Consider the following 18203-nt stretch of genomic DNA (forward strand, 5'->3'; position numbering starts at 1 on the left):
GGTGAAATCACACAACATCAATTTAAGATCGCATTCTTTTGAAATGCGATATTAAATCTAGACACTGTTCTGATTTTGTTGCGCACGCGTGCTCGGCCTCAAGCCGCCATTTTCAGTTTACCGCAACCGATGGATGTTGTGTTTTGGTAAGTATTTTTTGCGTTTTAAGATGTTATTTGAATTAATTCGTTCTTTCTTTGCAGGAAAATCATTGACGGTGTTGATACATATGCAATGAGGTAAGTAAGTAGTATGTAAACTCGTTGTATGTAATGTTGAATATGATTTCCGTAGTGATGTTCCGATGCCAAGGAACTTCATTGGGAATATTTTTTCTGAAAATCTTCAATTCCAGCATTCTTAAATGACGGAACACAACTGTTGCTGTCCGAAATCAGCCTATCAGCGGCCTAAAGAACGCCGTCAAGAGTGAATCCTTGAAAATATGGAGAAAGCTCGTCGGATCGAGTGAAACCAAAAGGAATCGAGTGCGAAAAAAAGCGACCACCCAGCGCTCCACGCTAAAGAATCGTTATCGATTCCTCCAAACTACAGGTCAACCCAATGCGTTGGCAGCATCTACGTCTTGCTTGCTCAGCGATGGATCAAAGAACGTATTCCGGTAGCAGTTCGGTGTACCTGTTTCCTCAAGCTGTAACAAATTTCCAACCGGAAGAATCAACAATAAAAGGGGATGTTGCGCTGGAAGCTACATCATCCTCATCTACAAAACTTCCGCCACAGCAACGTTTCGTCAACAGACAGCGTGGACCTCAACCTGGTAAATATAAACCATTGGATGAAGGCTACGATTCCATCGCACATGGCAAAAAACGAACCATTCCTGGCTGGTCCACCGAAGGCACACGGGTGACCATGATTTCGCTCTACATGGGATGTAGCGGAGACACCAGCTGCTCCGCTGTTTTGGGTAAGTAACGATTCTATAACATTCTCCCCTGAAAGCACCATTTCTCAGAACACTATCAGGGCTGATAGCGCCTGAGTATTTCACAATTGGGAATATTAGAGATCACATGCTTAAAAAGAGATTAATCAGGAACAAAATAAATAGTCCAATCAGGAACCAGGAGAACTAAAAGAGTAATTTTATATATTAAGTATTTTATTAAAGATTACTGAAGAATCCAGCCAGACACTTCTCTGAGAGCATTTCTATGATTTTCTTTAGGGCTTCGTGACATTACGCCAGATGTTACTCAAGGCATTTTTGCATGATTTTTTTTTCCAGAAATTTTATAACAAATGATTTTTTTGCGCTCGGGATTGTATTGTATAAGAGCACATCAGTACCATCTACCGAGCCTGCCACACGATATACGAATGCGAAAATGGCAACTTTGGCAAAGAAAGCTCTCAGTTAATAACTGTGGAAGTGCTCATTGAACACAAACCTGAGAAGCAGCATTTACGTAAGGCTTGACGGGGGAGAGGAAAGGGTTATAATGCCGAAATTAGAAGAATATTTATACAAAATGCATTACAAGGAGGTGGGTCGGTGCCGAAAATGATAATTTTTGGCTTTATGAAATTTGTGAATGAACACTTATTGGATGATCTGTAAGATCATCCATTATACTCTTTATAGTGGATAAAAGTTCCTCCAGAATATTGTTTATTTAGGTTTACATCATGGGGCCCAGATAGCCGTAGCGGTAAACGCGCAGCTATTCAGCAAGACCAAGTAGAGGGTCGTGGGTTCGAATCCCACCCGTCGAGGATCTTTCTGGGTTGGAAATTTTCTCGACTTCCCAGGGCATAGTGTATCTTCGTACCTGCCACACGATATACGCATGCAAAAATGGTCATTGGCACAGTAAGCTCTCAGTTAATAACTGTGGAAGTGCTCATAAGAACACTAAGCTAAGGCTTTGTCCCAGTGGGGACGTAATGCCAGAAAGAAGAAGAAGAAAGTTTACATCATGTTCAGCTCAAGGCATGGCAAAAGAAATTTTTCGAATGATTGCTTTAAGGAATTTAAGAGGGATTTTTCTGAAAATTTAATGAAATTCTTAAACGAATTTTAGTTCCCTTTTAAAATTTCTTTCAAAGATTTCTCGAATTCATCACATACATTTCTTAAATATTTCATGAAAGTTTAATGATTAAATATTTCATGAAGACTTAATCATCAATAAACTCTTATAAAGATTATTCCACAAATTCTTGCTTAATTTATCAGGGTGTCTACTACCTGGAAAAACCTGGAAAACCTGGAATTATCAGGGAATTTTATTCAACCTGGAAAAAACCTGGAATTCTCAGGGAATTTTGATCACAATCAGGGAAATTATTTTGAGGCAGTAATTCATGATATAATATGTTCACGCCAAAGGATTTGTACGTCATAACCCAGAGCTATCATTAATTGCCAGAAAACTCTTTCATTCGAAAAAAAAAAAATCGGCTGCGCCGCTCTCAAAATACTATATAAGTTGTTCAGTGAGGATCCATTCGAGTATGAAATTTCATGAGCTTATCAAAACATGATCTAAATTTATTCGATCAAGGATTAACATATCTAGGGCTGATAGCAGGTTTCTTTTTAGATACCGTAATTTCGGGTGAAATTGATCTATTTTCACGTTTTTTCTAGTCTGTTTTCTATTATGTTAACAAAGCAAAACAACTAAATGCAGGAAAACAAGTACGAAGGTGAGCCTCATCGACTCATGTACCGAAATTTTCTAACAAATGTCATTTTAGTGTTAACAAATATATAAAAAATAAAAATCAGGGGATCTCATTTCGGGGTGAAATTGATCACTTGTCAATGCCATTATTGTTAATTTTTAAAACAACTCTACATGATAAATTTGAGCTCCCTGAATCCGAATATGCTTGTCAAGTTCTTAACAATGTAATATTTATATAAATAACGAATAAATACGAATAGTTTATATAAATAACGTAGTTAAATTTCAAGAATTACGCGGAAAACGCCTACATGTATGCAATTTCCTAAGGAATTCAATGATATCTAACAGAAATTAAATTATTTCAACCATATTAGCTAATTGGTACGAGTTTTGGTGATGAAATCTGGTTTGGGGATATATCTCAAGCGTCCTCACAAATTTTCAGGCTTATACCATGTTCAAATCCTTGCTTAGAAATAGAAGTTCATAGGTGTTTGTCAATACTTCACCGTGCATGGTTTTGAAATTTTGCATTATTTTCATAGTACCGTAAATTCGGGTGTAATTGATCAGTCGGGTGAAATTGATCACCGTGTCACGCGATTTTTTTTCTTACTAATAGTGCACCAAATTCATTGCAACCTATAGTAAATGAACGGTGTTTGTCATAAATTATGAATATTTGTGTATAGTGAAGTTTTTTATGCCACAGAATGTTCATTTTTATGAAAATAATGTAAAATTCCAGAATCAAGTTTGGTGTGAAATTGATAGCCATCCATAAACTTCTAGTTCTAAACAAGGAGTTGGACATGGTGTATACCTAAAAATTTGTGAGGATGCTAAAAATATATCTCAAAAACAGATTTTACTATCAAAACTCTTACCAATTTGCTCGTTTTGTTGAAAAATTTGATTTTCTGCTACAAAGTAGAGAAATCCTTTGGAAATTGCCTACTTTTAGGCGTTTTTTGCAGTATTCGTGAAATTTAATTATTGATTATTTCCATAAATATTGTCTCGTTAAGAATTTGGGAAGCATATTTTACTTCAGGAGGCCCAAATTGAGTATGTAATGTTAATTTCATAACTAACAATAATCACATTGACAAGTGATCAATTTCACCCCGAAATGGGATTCCACGATTTTTAACTTTAGAGCTGATTTTTGGCACTAATATCACATTTGTTAGAAAATTACGGTGCATGAACCAATGAGGTTCACCGTCGTACTTGTTTTCCTGCATTTAGTTGTATGATATTGATAAAATTTTAGAAATCATACCAAGAAAACAATGAAAAATGATCAATTTCACCCGAAATTACGGTAATAAACATTCTTTAACGCAAAAAACTTCACAACACACAATTCGACAATAGTTACGACAAACAACGTTCACTTACTGAAGCTTACATTTATATTTGTGCTCCATTACGAATAAATAAAATCGTGTGATCACCCTTCTGATCATTTACACCGGATTTTACGGTACCATTTTTATACAAGTCTCGAAAAAGTATCTATTTTTTATAGAAGGTGTCTGAAGTCTCTATTTTAACCAAAATTGTCTCTAAAGTCTCTTTCTTTCCTTATCTTGCATGCAGATAACTAAGATGCAAAATTTGTTCTCGTTTTTCTCGAGAACAGCTTCAGGAAATATCCTTGTGGTTTCTCCAGAGATTTTATCAGGAATTCTTCAAGAAATTCTTTCAGCATTTTTTTCATAGGATGCATACACTGCCCATAACTGCATATTTGTAACATTCGACAAAAGTAGGCATTGAGTAAATGGAATACCAAGCGTGCATTTTATGGCAGTATGGGAGGAAACTAAAATTTCTAAAAATTATCAGGAACTCAAAAGTGCTTTTTTGAGGCTCATAACGCATACTAGGTAAATGGTCAGAAAATAATTCTGATAGAAATTTCACTACTAAGGACTGTTCATTTTATAAAGTGGACACTTTGTTTATGCTATATTATTTTTATTTATTGATAAAATCATAATCGGTTTTCTGTGCATCGTTTAACTATTATTCTACAATGCTATGAAAATATAAGATCTTAGAAAATGCTTTTGGTTGAAGAGCTAAATAGTTTTTCCAAAAACTCCTAATAAAAGCTGTTCGTCAAAGTTCAACATTATTTTTCGTAAAACAAAACTTTCAATTTTTATGAACAAATTGTATGTTTGTATCCTTTACCATTCTACTAAAGGTATAGCTTTTAAAAAAATTCACTATATTCCACCATTCTCTGACATTAGGTAACTTTAGTGATTTACTCATTTATGGTCAAATTTGTTGATACTCCATCCTATCACTCCCAGTAAAAGAGAAAAGCAAGAAGTGTGTTCAAAACTAGTTTGTTTCACTAAAGAAACTATATTTGTACAAACGAATGCTAAATCGTGCGTTTAAACCACAGTCTTAAGTACAAATTTTACTGTTTATGGTAGTTTTACTAGAAAGTCTCATACTTTTAAAATCGTGTACTCATATTCATCGATCTACAGCAAATTGTAAATGTTTTTTTTCCGAATATTTCAATTGGTAATCTTAGAATAACATTTTATGAAAATAATATGTGGAAAATAAAATATATTTTATTACAGCAGTGTTGCCAATTTTGATGATTGTCAATGTACTTTGAAAGGTCTTCTAAGAATAAAGCAATTGTGTTTCTATTGTGCTTTAAATGTGACGTGGGGACTAAATAAGTAACTCTTTGAAGGCGTAAGTTATTTTTCATATTAAAACTATGTTAGGACTTCCGTCAGGACGTACTTTTAATCAAAAGATTCTACTCATATCAGTTCCCTTCAAATTTAAAATAGTTTCTCTAGAAAATATGGGGTAAAAATGATTTTATTATATCTGTAAAATTGTTGTTCCAAAAATAACTTGATTTTTTCCATCAGGCTTCTGATTGATGATGCTTTCGAAAAACAAGCCTTTTTTGAAAATAAAAAATATAAGTTGTTGAATTTTCCAGCCAATTTCTAACAATCATTGATTTTGATAACCTCCAAAAAATCGACCGTTCTAATCGTTGTTCCATATTCGCGTGAAAATTAATTATTTTGGAGAATTTTTATTATCACAACATTGTACAATACTAGTCGAACGATGTGCAGAAAACAGATTGAAATTTCATTGATAAATTAAAAAGATACAGTACACCCGATTCTGTTTTTGCACGGGGGATGCGTACCGTGCAAAAAAAGTTTTCAGTTCAAAATTTCAAAAACCGTGTAAAAAAAGTAACACCATTTCTCGACGTTGCATGTAAAAATAAGGTTTTGGCAAAAAATTTTGTATGGAAACTTTTTTTGCACGGCCGTGTAAAAAAAATCCGTGCAAAAACAGAATCGGGTGTATGCACAAGGGGTCCACTTTATAAAATGAACAGTCCTTATTACATTACGAGGCTCATTTATAATCTCAATGTGACTGTTATGCGGTTATAATTACCAATGTGACAAAACAATTTGTTATTTTTTCGAATTTTATTAGAACAAACTCACAGATTTTAGGAAGTTGATCGAAAGTATTTATCATTTGATGACTCTTCGTGGTATTAACTCCAATTTGTCATTAATGTCGAATGTGACTGTAACAGGGGATCTTCCATAATTTTCTTCAGGAAATCCTTGAACATTTCAAAGTTTCAAATTGTGACATATTACGGGTCAGTGCGCAAAATCAAGAGATTTTCAACTAAATGCATTTGTATTGCATGATTTGGTGAAAGTTAACAATGCGTCACATGTTACTGCCAAAAAATAACAGTGTTGGAGCTGGAAATAAGGGTAAAATGCCCTTTTAGGGACAGGAGGGCATATTTCATCTCTAATAAGTTGCTGCTCAAGTTTTATGTTTTTTGGAGTTTTTTTTTAGTGATACTACATTGTAGTAACTGAGACATGATATGTTTTCGCTCCACACCAAGTTTTTCACCCATTTGTGTAGGCTAAAAACTGAAATTTACGAACCATGATGTTGCATGAATTTTATCCTTAGTGCTATTGCCTGAAAATGTCTAATCCAATGCTTAAAATGGCAGAAATCTACATTCTTTGGATGTGATCCATAACCGTGGTAAACTATCCTTTCCTGGCTCATATTATGGATTATTAGTTAGAACTGCTAATATACTAAATCTAAGCAAACGAGTATTTTCTATGCTATAACATTTGATTTCTACCACCTGTGGGAACTTATGAATGCTAACGGCATTTCTTACAGAAAACGACAATATACTGTTAAAGTATTAAATATATTTTTAGAGAAATGTCTGGTCTGATCAAACGATTTTGTCCTGGCTCCTGTTAGGTTTCGTTTTTTTATTACTGTTTTGTCTCTTTTTGGTTACTTTTTAATCTCTTTTTTTCTGGAAAGAGGTTTCTAAACTTCATATTTTCAAGAAACTCATTCTCCATGCACATTTTTTTATATAATTAATGAAAAAACAATATTATAAGAAAAAAAAACGATTTTCGAAAAGTAAACAGGAATTTAAACAACTTTAAATTTAAAATTTCGTAACTATCATGATTAATTTAGAATTTTTTCGAATGAAATGCAAACATTTATCATTTTTTTATATTACCACAGTTAAATGTTATACGGTTGAACGCGAGTACCCAGGGGCTTGATAATCCGTGTTTCTACTATAAAAAAAATGATCCGGGATCCAAAAGTTTTACGAATTGTTTGTGTTAATTTAGACGGGTATATATCTACTTTAGATGGGTATATATCTACTTAAATATGTTAAATAACACGATCGATTCAATTTGAGATATTTTTTAAGAATTTGGCTTTTCCGCAGGTCAGAACTGTATGATAACTTGTTAATACATCGGTAAACTTAGTATTTATTGTAAAATATGCCCACATATCCAAATAAAGTTTAATTTTGCGCCCATGCAGCTGTCTTAGTTATCTAAACGATGGATGGAAATGAATGTTACATAATCTGTACTAAAATACTTTCAATAAAATACATACTAATGCACTGGAACGTTCCGTTCAGTTCACAGTGCTTTTACAAACGAAATAAAATATACCATCATTGACAAATACGATTCATTTGAATAGCTTTGGTATTGTTGCCATATTCATATTGTAATATTGGATATTGGAATAGTTTCAGCATGCTTTACATAATGTTTAGAAGTGTATAAATAGCTATTCAATCAGGGTTTCTCAACCGGTGGTTCGCGGACCCTTAGTGGGCCGTGATGGATTCTCAGGGGGCCGCTAAGACATTTCAAATGTATGAGTTTTTTTTTTCAGTATTGTTGTGTATATTTCTATTTTTTACAAGGGGAAACCTACACCCAGACCCCTGAAAAGGCTACTCTGGGAATGTGGAGATATGTGGGATTACGTATATCTTTAATCTTATAATTAAAACCTCTAAGTATCCACGCACCTGGAAAATTGTTAAAATTATTCCAATCTCAAAAAAAGCAGGAAAAACAGATTTAAATAATTTGCGGCCCATTAGCATTTTATGTGCATTGTCTAAAGCATTCGAGAAAATTCTAAAGTACCAAATGAGATCATTTTTGGACAACTTTCAACTACTAAGTCCATATCAATCAGGTTTTCGTTCAAGTCATAATACAACTAGCGCTCTATTAAATGTCCATGATGATATACACTCTCATATAGACAAAAAGGGTGTTGCATTTCTGATGTTGCTTGATTTTTCCAAGGCGTTTGATCGAGTGTCTCATAGAAAACTATTGTTGAAATTGTCTAGAAAGTTCAATTTTTCAAATAGCGCTTTAAGCTTGATTAAGTCCTATTTTGTTGATCGTCAACAAAGTGTGTGTATCGGAGGACAAAACTCAAGTTTGATCAACATTGTCTCTGGAGTTCCGCAAGGTTCGGTTTTGGGGCCAATTCTGTTTACGATGTTTATTAATGATCTTCCATCAGTTTTGAAGCATTGCAAAATACATTTATTTGCAGATGATGTTCAGGTTTATTTTTTCTCATCCGACTTATCTTTGCAAGAAATGGCAAGTCTAATCAATTCGGATTTATCTAATATTTTTGGCTGGTCAGAACGCAATCTATTGCCCTTAAATGCCTCAAAATCGCGTGCTATGTTCATTTCCCGATCACGCCATCCTCCTGATTTACCTACGATTAAACTTGGGAATGAAGAACTAGAATACGTAAATAAGTTTTCAAATTTAGGTATAATCCTACAGAATGATTTAGAATGGGAAGGTCATGTCAATTCGCAATGCAGTAAGATTTATAACGGACTTCGCACTCTTAGAATTACTGCTAATATGCTACCCTGTGATGTCAAACTTAAGCTATTCAAATCTCTACTACTGCCACATTTTTCTTATGGATGTGAACTTCTTTTAAATGCTTCAGCTAGGGCAATTGACAGATTGCGAGTAGCTTTAAATTGTTGCATACGATGGATTTTTAACCTTTCAAGATACTCCAGGGTAACACAGTACCAAAACCAACTTCTTGGATGCTCATTTTATAACTTTTTTAAATTACGCTCCTGTCTTGTGCTGTACAAAATGATAAATGATGAAAAACCACCCTATTTGTTTCGAAAACTATAACCTTTTCATGGTACGCGTCATAGAAATTTCAGATTAATTCACTACAACACTTCGCACTATGGTGGAACTTTCTTTGTACGTGGCATTGTTCATTGGAACCAACTTCCACCCGCAATTAAATCTCTAAGAAATTTACAATCTTTCCGTAGAGAGGTTACGGCATGGTTTGCAACAAGGAATTAGAAATTAAACGAGTAAAGATTAGTTAATTAAGAATTACCAAAATATCATGAACTTGATGATCAATCTAATTGTAGAATTAAAAAAGGAGAATTCCTTACTCTACATGTATAACAGCATAAATAAATAAATAAATAAATAAATAAATATCGTATCAAGGAAGACCCACTAAAACCAACCAGAATTACATTACCCTAGGCCTCATACCCTTTTCTCACCGGAACCACCGTAATTATATTTCAATCCTCGAATATTTTTGTAGAATATAATTTTTTAGAGTCAAACTTTACAGAAACTGATAAAATATTTTCAATGTTTCTCTGTGAATTTGATATTTACGTTGTCTTTACTCAGAACATCAATTACTAGTTACATGATAAATGTGTATCTATAGATATACATAAATGTTTCTAGACATTTTAATGAAATTTTTGCAAATATGATTTTTGAGAAAATCTTGAACACGGATTCCTGTGAAAATTATGGAAGAATTGTTGGCAGAATAATATGAGTCTTCCCAAGAATTTCACCTCTAGACTTGTGTATAATTTGATCAAGATCCTCCTGGAATGTTCATTAGCAAAATACTTAGTAGACTCCTGTTTTCATTGTCATTTGATTTCTATAGAGGCAATGATCCTCTGTAGTGATTTCTATCCTGTCAAAGACTGGCTTTCGTAAGTATATTTTTAAAATTCTAGAGAGAACTTAAAACAAAATCTCTATTAATGATGTTTAATATCAAATCCATAAATTATCCATAGTCCCAAAAAGGTTAGGAACCACTGTATTAAATCGAAAATACTTTAAAATTTGTCATTAATTTGTTTTAGACATGTAAAATTAGAGTATATCTTGAACCTGGAATAATTTTTATAAAACCTGGAAAAACCTGGAAATATCAGGGAATTTCATTTCGGTAAACGAGTAGACACCTGTTTATGATCTCGCCCTAAAAGCCATTGGTAACCAAGTGTGTAGCTTGTTTTCGAGTAAACTTTCAACCATTCATTCCGTCTTGAATTCTTCCAAGAAATTTTATATGTTAGAAATACTTAAAAAAAAAAAATATTCAGTAATCACTTTGAAGTTTTTGTTTCCCAAAATGTAGGGGGAAGTCCTCTATGCCCGGACACTTTTTGTTTTTTGGTATTGTCGCACCGTCACCAAACCGGATCGCGCCAAAGAGACTCGCGACGCGCCTCAACTCGCCGCATTTTGAAATCAGTTTTTTAGTGTGGCGCTGCATTCTTACGATTTTTATGAACACAGCGCACTATTCAAATATTAGCTGCGATTCACGGTGCCCGCGAAAACAATAATTATAAATAAACGTTGGTCTTGATTTCTACCGGATACATAAAATATTTCAAAATCTTCATTAGTTTCACCATTAATACAGTATAAAAAAATCACATTATTTTAAGTACTTTAACTCACATGAGAACGAAAATAAACCTTTACAATTCATTTTTATGAAGGATTACATTATGTACCAAAAATGGTGTTCACTAAAATGTGTCCTCTATGGCCGGACACTATGTCCTTTATGCTAGGACACTATGATTTTCGCCATCAAAGTTTACATCAAACCCACAGAGAGGCCAAGGGGTACTTCGTATGTCAGTACATGCCTTGTGGGTTCAATCTTTGCATATTAGCGAGATCATAGGTCAGTTCCATAAACTCCTTCTTGATCAGCGCCATAGATCGACTCGCCATATGTCGTCGTCTATGTTGCATAAGCGGTTGCTCGTATTCAGATGAAAATGTCTTCGGGAATTCAACGCGTTTATAGTTCTTCACAATTTATTTGCCAGCTCGAAGGTTGAAGTGTGCTCTTAGCTACAGTCAACTCTCCCTTACTCGATCTCCGTATCTCAATATCTAATTAGAGAACCATAGTAAAATTTGGTTACTCTATGATCCCTTGAATCGCATATTTGCACTGGTTTAGTGTTCTGTAACACGATATCTCCCTAACTCGATGATCCCTTCATTATCGAGTTGTGGAGAGATGACTGTACATCATATCTTGTGGCTGCTTCTCGTGCGCTCATTTACCTTAAAAGCATCTTGTTTACAGCACTTTATTGCTGTTTGTTTTTTGTACCCTACATTTATGAAAAAAATCGTATTCTGATTTAGATCCCTGTTGTTAGATTCACATTTTCACTGTCCGGTCATAGAGGACTTGCAATGGTTTACAAAAAAGGTTGCTTTTCTTTGAAATTCGACATTTTCTAATAAATTTTGCATTGTGATCGATGCAAAACTTATTGAAGTCAACATACGGAGACAATTCAGCTTAAATTATTAAAAACATTTGTGGCTACACTTGTATGAAATTTTATCGTTTCACATTTTTTTGGTAGATTGTATCAGAGTGAAACTATTAACAGGTACTGTTTGTTTACGTTTTGACATGAAAACATTATAGTTTGTATACACTGCAAAAATGTGTTTTGGTATAATCCTGGAATACTAAAATCTTAAAATCATTATTCGTTTTTGGAAAATTCAAACTGTCCGGGCATAGAGGTTGTCCGGCCATAGAGGACTTCCCCCTATGTTTTTTCTTAGAATACTTCCAATAACTCTTCACAATGTTATTTTGCAGGAGATTTATTTTTGTTAATATATATGGATTCCGACGTGAATTTACCAAAATTTTGTATCCTGACGAATTTATCTAAAGATTAATATTGAAATGCATCCAGGGGTTACCTAAAAAAATCGTTTAGATATACTGCCGTGAATCGCAAGTCAGTCCCATCTGCATTTTCGTCAAAATTAAGTTGAGTTCAGTTTTCAACATCTCTTCTAATGCTCTTTCAGTTACACTAATAAAATAATATAATTTGTTCGGAAAAATTAGGAAAAAACAGCAAGTCAAATTGTCCCATAATGAAAAGTAACCGCATATCAGTCCCACTACAGATTTTCGCACCGTGGAACACAAAAGTGTAACTTGTTTCGAACATCTTTATATTTTTCTCGAAAAGATATGGTAATGAAAAGCAAGGTGTGAAAGTTTCATTAAGATTGGAACATCTTCCAATCCTCTGGAATTTTTTGAATATTCGTATGGAAAACGAGTTTGAAAACTTCACAGTCCATTTTCTCAATGCCTACTTTTTACAGATGGGACTGACTTGCGATTCACGGCAGTATACCACTAAGAACACCTCCAAGGTTGAACAGAAACCTACTAGAAAACAGCATTTCAGATGTGCTATGTCTCCTCAAGAAATCCTACGGAAATTCAATAAATTCTCGAGGAGGTTCCTCAAACTCGTTTATTTTTACATTCTACTGTTTCTCTGGATTTCCAAATAAATATTTTGAGTAATTATTTAGAAAATCTTAAAAGAATTCTAGAAGTAATAATTTAGGTAAGTTTAGAAAGAATAACAGAACAAATACTTCAGGTTTATTTTAATTTTATTTATTGACAGAATTTTATGAGACATTTAATTTAATCTTCAGAACTTCTATGGAATTTCCTGACAATATTTTTGAAAAAAATAAACTGGATATTTCTATTAGAATGCTTCCGGAAAAAAATCCTGAAGTAATACTTGAACTAACACTAGAAAAAATCGTAAAGAAAATAACTTTCTGGATCTGGTATCGAGATGTTCTTATAAGCATATCAAGGGTGATTACTATAAAATATAAAAAAAAAACTGTGATTATCTCCTCAATTCTTAAGAAATCCTTCGACGAATTACTAAAAGTAGCTCTAAAAGTATTATAATGATATGTTTTTTTTTCTATAGCTAGAAACATTAATGCTTAAATTTACTGAACATTTTCTAAAAGTAATCGCTGCATGAAATATGGAATTAATCATTTAAAAATTCTTAGGGTGTGATAAGCGAAATTTTCAAATCAAAAGAATTATTTACCTTTTTGAGCAGTTCTTGGAGTAGTTAAACAATTTTTCAAAGATTATCCTAGTAATTTTATTAGATAATCCTATCTTGAAGCATGGGAATTTCGCAAGGAATCGATCAAGAAAGCGCTTTTTTATGATCGCACTACGTAGTTGAAAGTAATGTCAGTTCATAAGGCAGTCACTGTTGATAATTTAATAATATTTATAATTTAATCGGCGTGAAATTTAATTAGCGATTCCTTTTCAGCTGATAGAGAGAAGGGACAGCTCACTGACAGCAGGCACGCTTTCTAGCCTTCTTTGACTTTTTTTACAATTTTTAGGTTGTGCACAATGGTTAGATGAACTTATTTTGTTAAAAATCATATTTAATTTATGTTGTTCACTATGAAAAAGGATATGAATACAAAACATCAATAGATGGCAAGATGGACCGTGAGCGGTCTTAACCGTCCAAGTGACACCACAAACAAAAAAAAAAAAAAACATCAATAGCAGTTTGCCAACACACAACTATATTTAGGTATTCTACTTTTTTAATGTGAAATCATCGAAAACACCTAGAAATTGTAAATACGTTTACTTGAACTTTGACTGCTGTGAAAATTTCTTGAAAAAAATCTTCAAGACGTTCTGAAGAGATATTAGAAAAAATCTTTGGGGATATCATTTTATAAATTTATTGTTTGAAATTTTGACAATTGAATTGAAAGAATCACAGGATGAATTCCTGGAGGTCTTGAAACTTTTATGTTTCTTAATTGTGCAAAACGTTTCTTGATTTCTTTCTGCAAATTCTGCCATATAATTGTCATAGCAGGATCGCGAGTGCGTTGAAATTGCCTTCTCACGTTTTTAAGGCGGATCAAGAGTTTAAGATCATCGTCTATAATCACGGATTCAAATTTACTTCACATTTTGGAATTGCAATGCTCCTGGCTTCAACAATGGAATTTGTTAAAGTTTCAAGAGCATTGTCAATATCAAAATCCTGCAGAAGCTTCTAGCTATCGTCCAATCAGTTTGCTATATCAAGTTTTGTTTGTAAAGAAATGTTAAGCTGAATCAGCTGAATCAGCTGAAGAAGCTGATAGGATTGAGAATCGCTTCATGGGATATTTGAAATGTAACAGGGACATGATCCTGATCAAAATATGCACAATGTAATATCTTTCCGAGAAAAATATAAATATGATCAAAACAAATTACATTTTTATGTTCAACGGTGCGAAAATCTGTAGTGGGACTTTTATGCGATTACTTTTCATCATGGAACAATTTGACTTGCTGTTGTTTCCTAATTTTTTCGAACAAATCATATTATTCTATTAATGCAGCTGAAAGAGCATTGGAAGATATGTTGAAAACTGAACTCAACTCAATTTTGACGAAAATGCAGATGGGACTGACTTGCGATTCACGGCAGTATTCGTATTACAAAAAATCCTCAAAATGAAATTCCTAAATTGGTTTCAAAGAAATATTATGAAAAAAAAAGAAAAAAACATTTGCATGAGAACGAACATTGTACAAGTACTTCTTAAGAATTCTAAAGGTCTAGAGGTTAAGCAATTTCATAATATTTTACAACCAGAAGGAAATCTTAGAGGAATTTCATGAATAAGTTTTACAAGAAATTTTATGATTTTTTTCTATAAAAAAAACATTTGCAGGATATCCAGATCTTCTTATGATTTTATTCAAAGGCGATTTTATAAAGTACATATTACAATAATCAGAAAGAAATATTGGAGGAAATTCATAAATTAATCGCTAAACATCCTGGAAAACGAAAAAAAACGTATGGATGGATTCCAAAAGGAACGCCTGACAGGATTTAAAAAATAACTTCTCTATTCTATTATGGAGAAAACTCAAAAGCAATTAATAAAGAAATTCTAAATGCTCAATTTATTCTATGTGGCACAATTCCACGAAGAACTTTTAGATAAATTGTACAAGAAACTATTGCTGGATTTACCGAAAACTGGTAATATAATGGAACAATTCTAAAAGTAACTATAGGTTCGAATTTCATTATTAAATCCAGAAAAAAACACTGGATGAATAACATAAATGTTTCATAAATTCATATTCATATAAATTCAATTTGATAAAAGTACACTAAAACTATATGAGAAACTCATGGAACATCTACACTCAAGAAAACAACCCCCTTAAATAAAGGTGCATTTGTGCATACATTGGTCGAATTTTCATTCTTATTAATTGTATGTGTACCTCATATCAAATAAGCTCGTAATCAATATTATGTATTTGAGTAACATACCTATATCATTTGAAGAACATTCAAAGTATGTGCAAAGTTCATACCCTTCTGGAAAACATTGTGTAAATAAACATGGTATCCGAAAAAAGTTTCCGCGATTGTGATCTCCTCGGTGTACTCAAATAACAGTATTTCAACGATATCTTGATTGAATATACAGGTATTTAGAAAAGAAAAAAAACTATCTCAGTGGTTTTTTAACATTTATTTACTTTTGTGCAGATGCGAGAGTCTTGAAACAAAGAGTTCCTGAACAGCAGCGGGACCAAATGTTGCAAGCCATAAACGAAATCGAGGATAAGTTCCACTAAGAACGATAATATGCAGATGTAACTTCCGGGTGATAACATGTCTTTTAATAATAAGTTTGTTTCAATAAACTTTTATGAAGTTTGCTCATTATAACTGTTCATTGTTGATTGTTTCTTGGATCTTATTTCATTGGAATCATGTGTGTGTGTGTGATTCCGATAAAACATTTCTGATCCAAGGAACGAAAAATGGAAATTATTCCTTTTAATGTTAAGAAAAAGGTCGCTACAATATTTTTAATATATTCCATATATTCCATTGAAGCCAGCTATGAAAAATATGTGTTTCGATCATGATTTCAATGAAGATAGAGATTGGTGATGATTTATTGGTTTCGCACATACTATGTATGGGCATACCTCCATTGCAAAAATCCATAAGGGTTGGCACATGAATCAAAAGGAAGTTTATCTTGAGTGTAGAAACGTTTCTAAAGGAATTGCGGGAAAAAGTCAAAAGCAAGTCTTGTGAAAAATATTGAAGGAATGCTATAATGTCAGGAAAATATCCTCATGTAGTTTTATAAGAAGCTCATGTAAAAAACACAATAATCTCCCGAAAAAAGCTATAAGGTATTCCTTTATGAAATTCATGATGATCTTTATGATAAATTTTAAAAGCAACTCTTCAAGTAATTACAATAAAAAAAAAAAAACTGAGGTGGGTTATTATATTTCGTTTATTCATCGGGGCATATGTTTATGGGCCATAATATTGCTGTGCACGTTTGAAATGCAAATATCAAATGCGGGAACAACAAACGCGGTATGATTTTTCTCAAGGAAGGCGAAGTCAAAATTTTATTTTCTTTGCTAGGGTGGCGGTGATTTGGATCATGGTTGTTAAGTATCCTTTGGTTGCTTTGTGTTACCGCATTTGAAGCCCAGTTAGCCAAGTTTTGCACGTCAAACGCAAACAGCAATAACACCAGTATCTTCAAACTTTCAAATGATTTTAGAACATTTAAAATAGTTAGTGAAGACTGAAGATTTACAAAACTCGTAGAAAACCATAAATTCATTTCAAAGCTTTTATGATCCATGCGAGAAGACTAAGTATTAATGTGGGACAAAATTTAGATTCTCGCTCCAGTCTACTTTTTGGATTGCATTTAGGTCCCATAACAACTGTACAAAAATTCAGCTCGATCGGAGAAACTATATTTTAGCGCCAGCCGTTCAAAGTTTGCATGGGATTTACTATGTGAAAAGTTACTTTTACAAAGAAAAATCGCCAGAGGTCGCCCATTGTCCTCTATAAAAATTCTGAACACAGACTTAGATAGGTATTTTTACGATAAAGAATATTGCCGAAGACCGCGAAACAATCCGACACTTGTGAAAAAAGTTATTCAATGAAAACCTATTGGCAAGGCGACGTTGATTAACACGTAAAGGAATAACAATAATAACAAAATCGGACAAAATCTCCGAATAGTCTATGTCCAATAACTTTTTTCACAAGCGTCGGATTGCTTTGCGTTCTTCGGCAATGTTGTTCATCGTAGAAATACCTATCGAGATCTGAGTTCAGAATTTTTATAGAGGACAATGGGCGATCCAGAGTACCAGAGGGTTTTCTGAAGCGGGTTTGTTGAATCTTTGCATCTAAGATTTCCCCAAAGCAGAAAAAAAAATGAAAACTCATATTTCCGTTAAACATTTGAATAGAACTTCCGTTTAAAATATCGATCCGTTGTAGTATACTTAAATTATATATATATATATATATATATATATATATATATATATATATATATATATATATATATATATATATATATATATATATATATATATCTATATATATCTATATATATATATATATATATATATATATATATATATATATATATATATATATATATATATATATATATATATATATATATATATATATATATATATATATATATATATATATATATATATATATATATATATATATATATATATATATGTATAATTCAATAATATATTCTTTTGTTATTTTTTTAGAACGGCACGAAAAACATGAACGAGCTCTACGATTCATTTCACTGTTGGCTGAAAGAAACTAATCACTACCTGAAGTGCCTGCAGGCTTGAATTTAATCTGTGTCCACTGCGGGTTCTCGGACTATCACCTCAAGCGCTCCAGTCGTTATGCTGCATCATTTTAAAGTTTTTGAAGCAATAAAAATGAAATAAATAATGTAAATTTATTTTATTTTGTTTGAAACATATCTTATCTTACTATCAAATCAAATTCCC

General features: G+C 32.7%; 1 long non-coding RNA gene across 2 annotated transcripts; it reads left to right on the forward strand.

Annotated features, from left to right (window-relative positions):
- The first annotated feature begins 67 nt into the window (after positions 1-67).
- Positions 68-17969, forward strand: LOC110678032. 2 transcript variants are annotated; one of them, XR_002501408.1, is made up of 4 exons: positions 68-146; positions 204-239; positions 356-931; positions 17949-17969. It is a non-coding gene; the product is annotated as an uncharacterized LOC110678032 (long non-coding RNA). The 2 variants fall into 2 exon arrangements; XR_002501407.1 differs by having other exon boundaries at positions 76-146; positions 295-931.
- Positions 17970-18203: the final 234 nt, after the last annotated feature.

Source organism: Aedes aegypti, chromosome 3 (assembly GCF_002204515.2).
Source record: "Aedes aegypti strain LVP_AGWG chromosome 3, AaegL5.0 Primary Assembly, whole genome shotgun sequence".
NCBI lineage: Eukaryota > Metazoa > Arthropoda > Insecta > Diptera > Culicidae > Aedes > Aedes aegypti.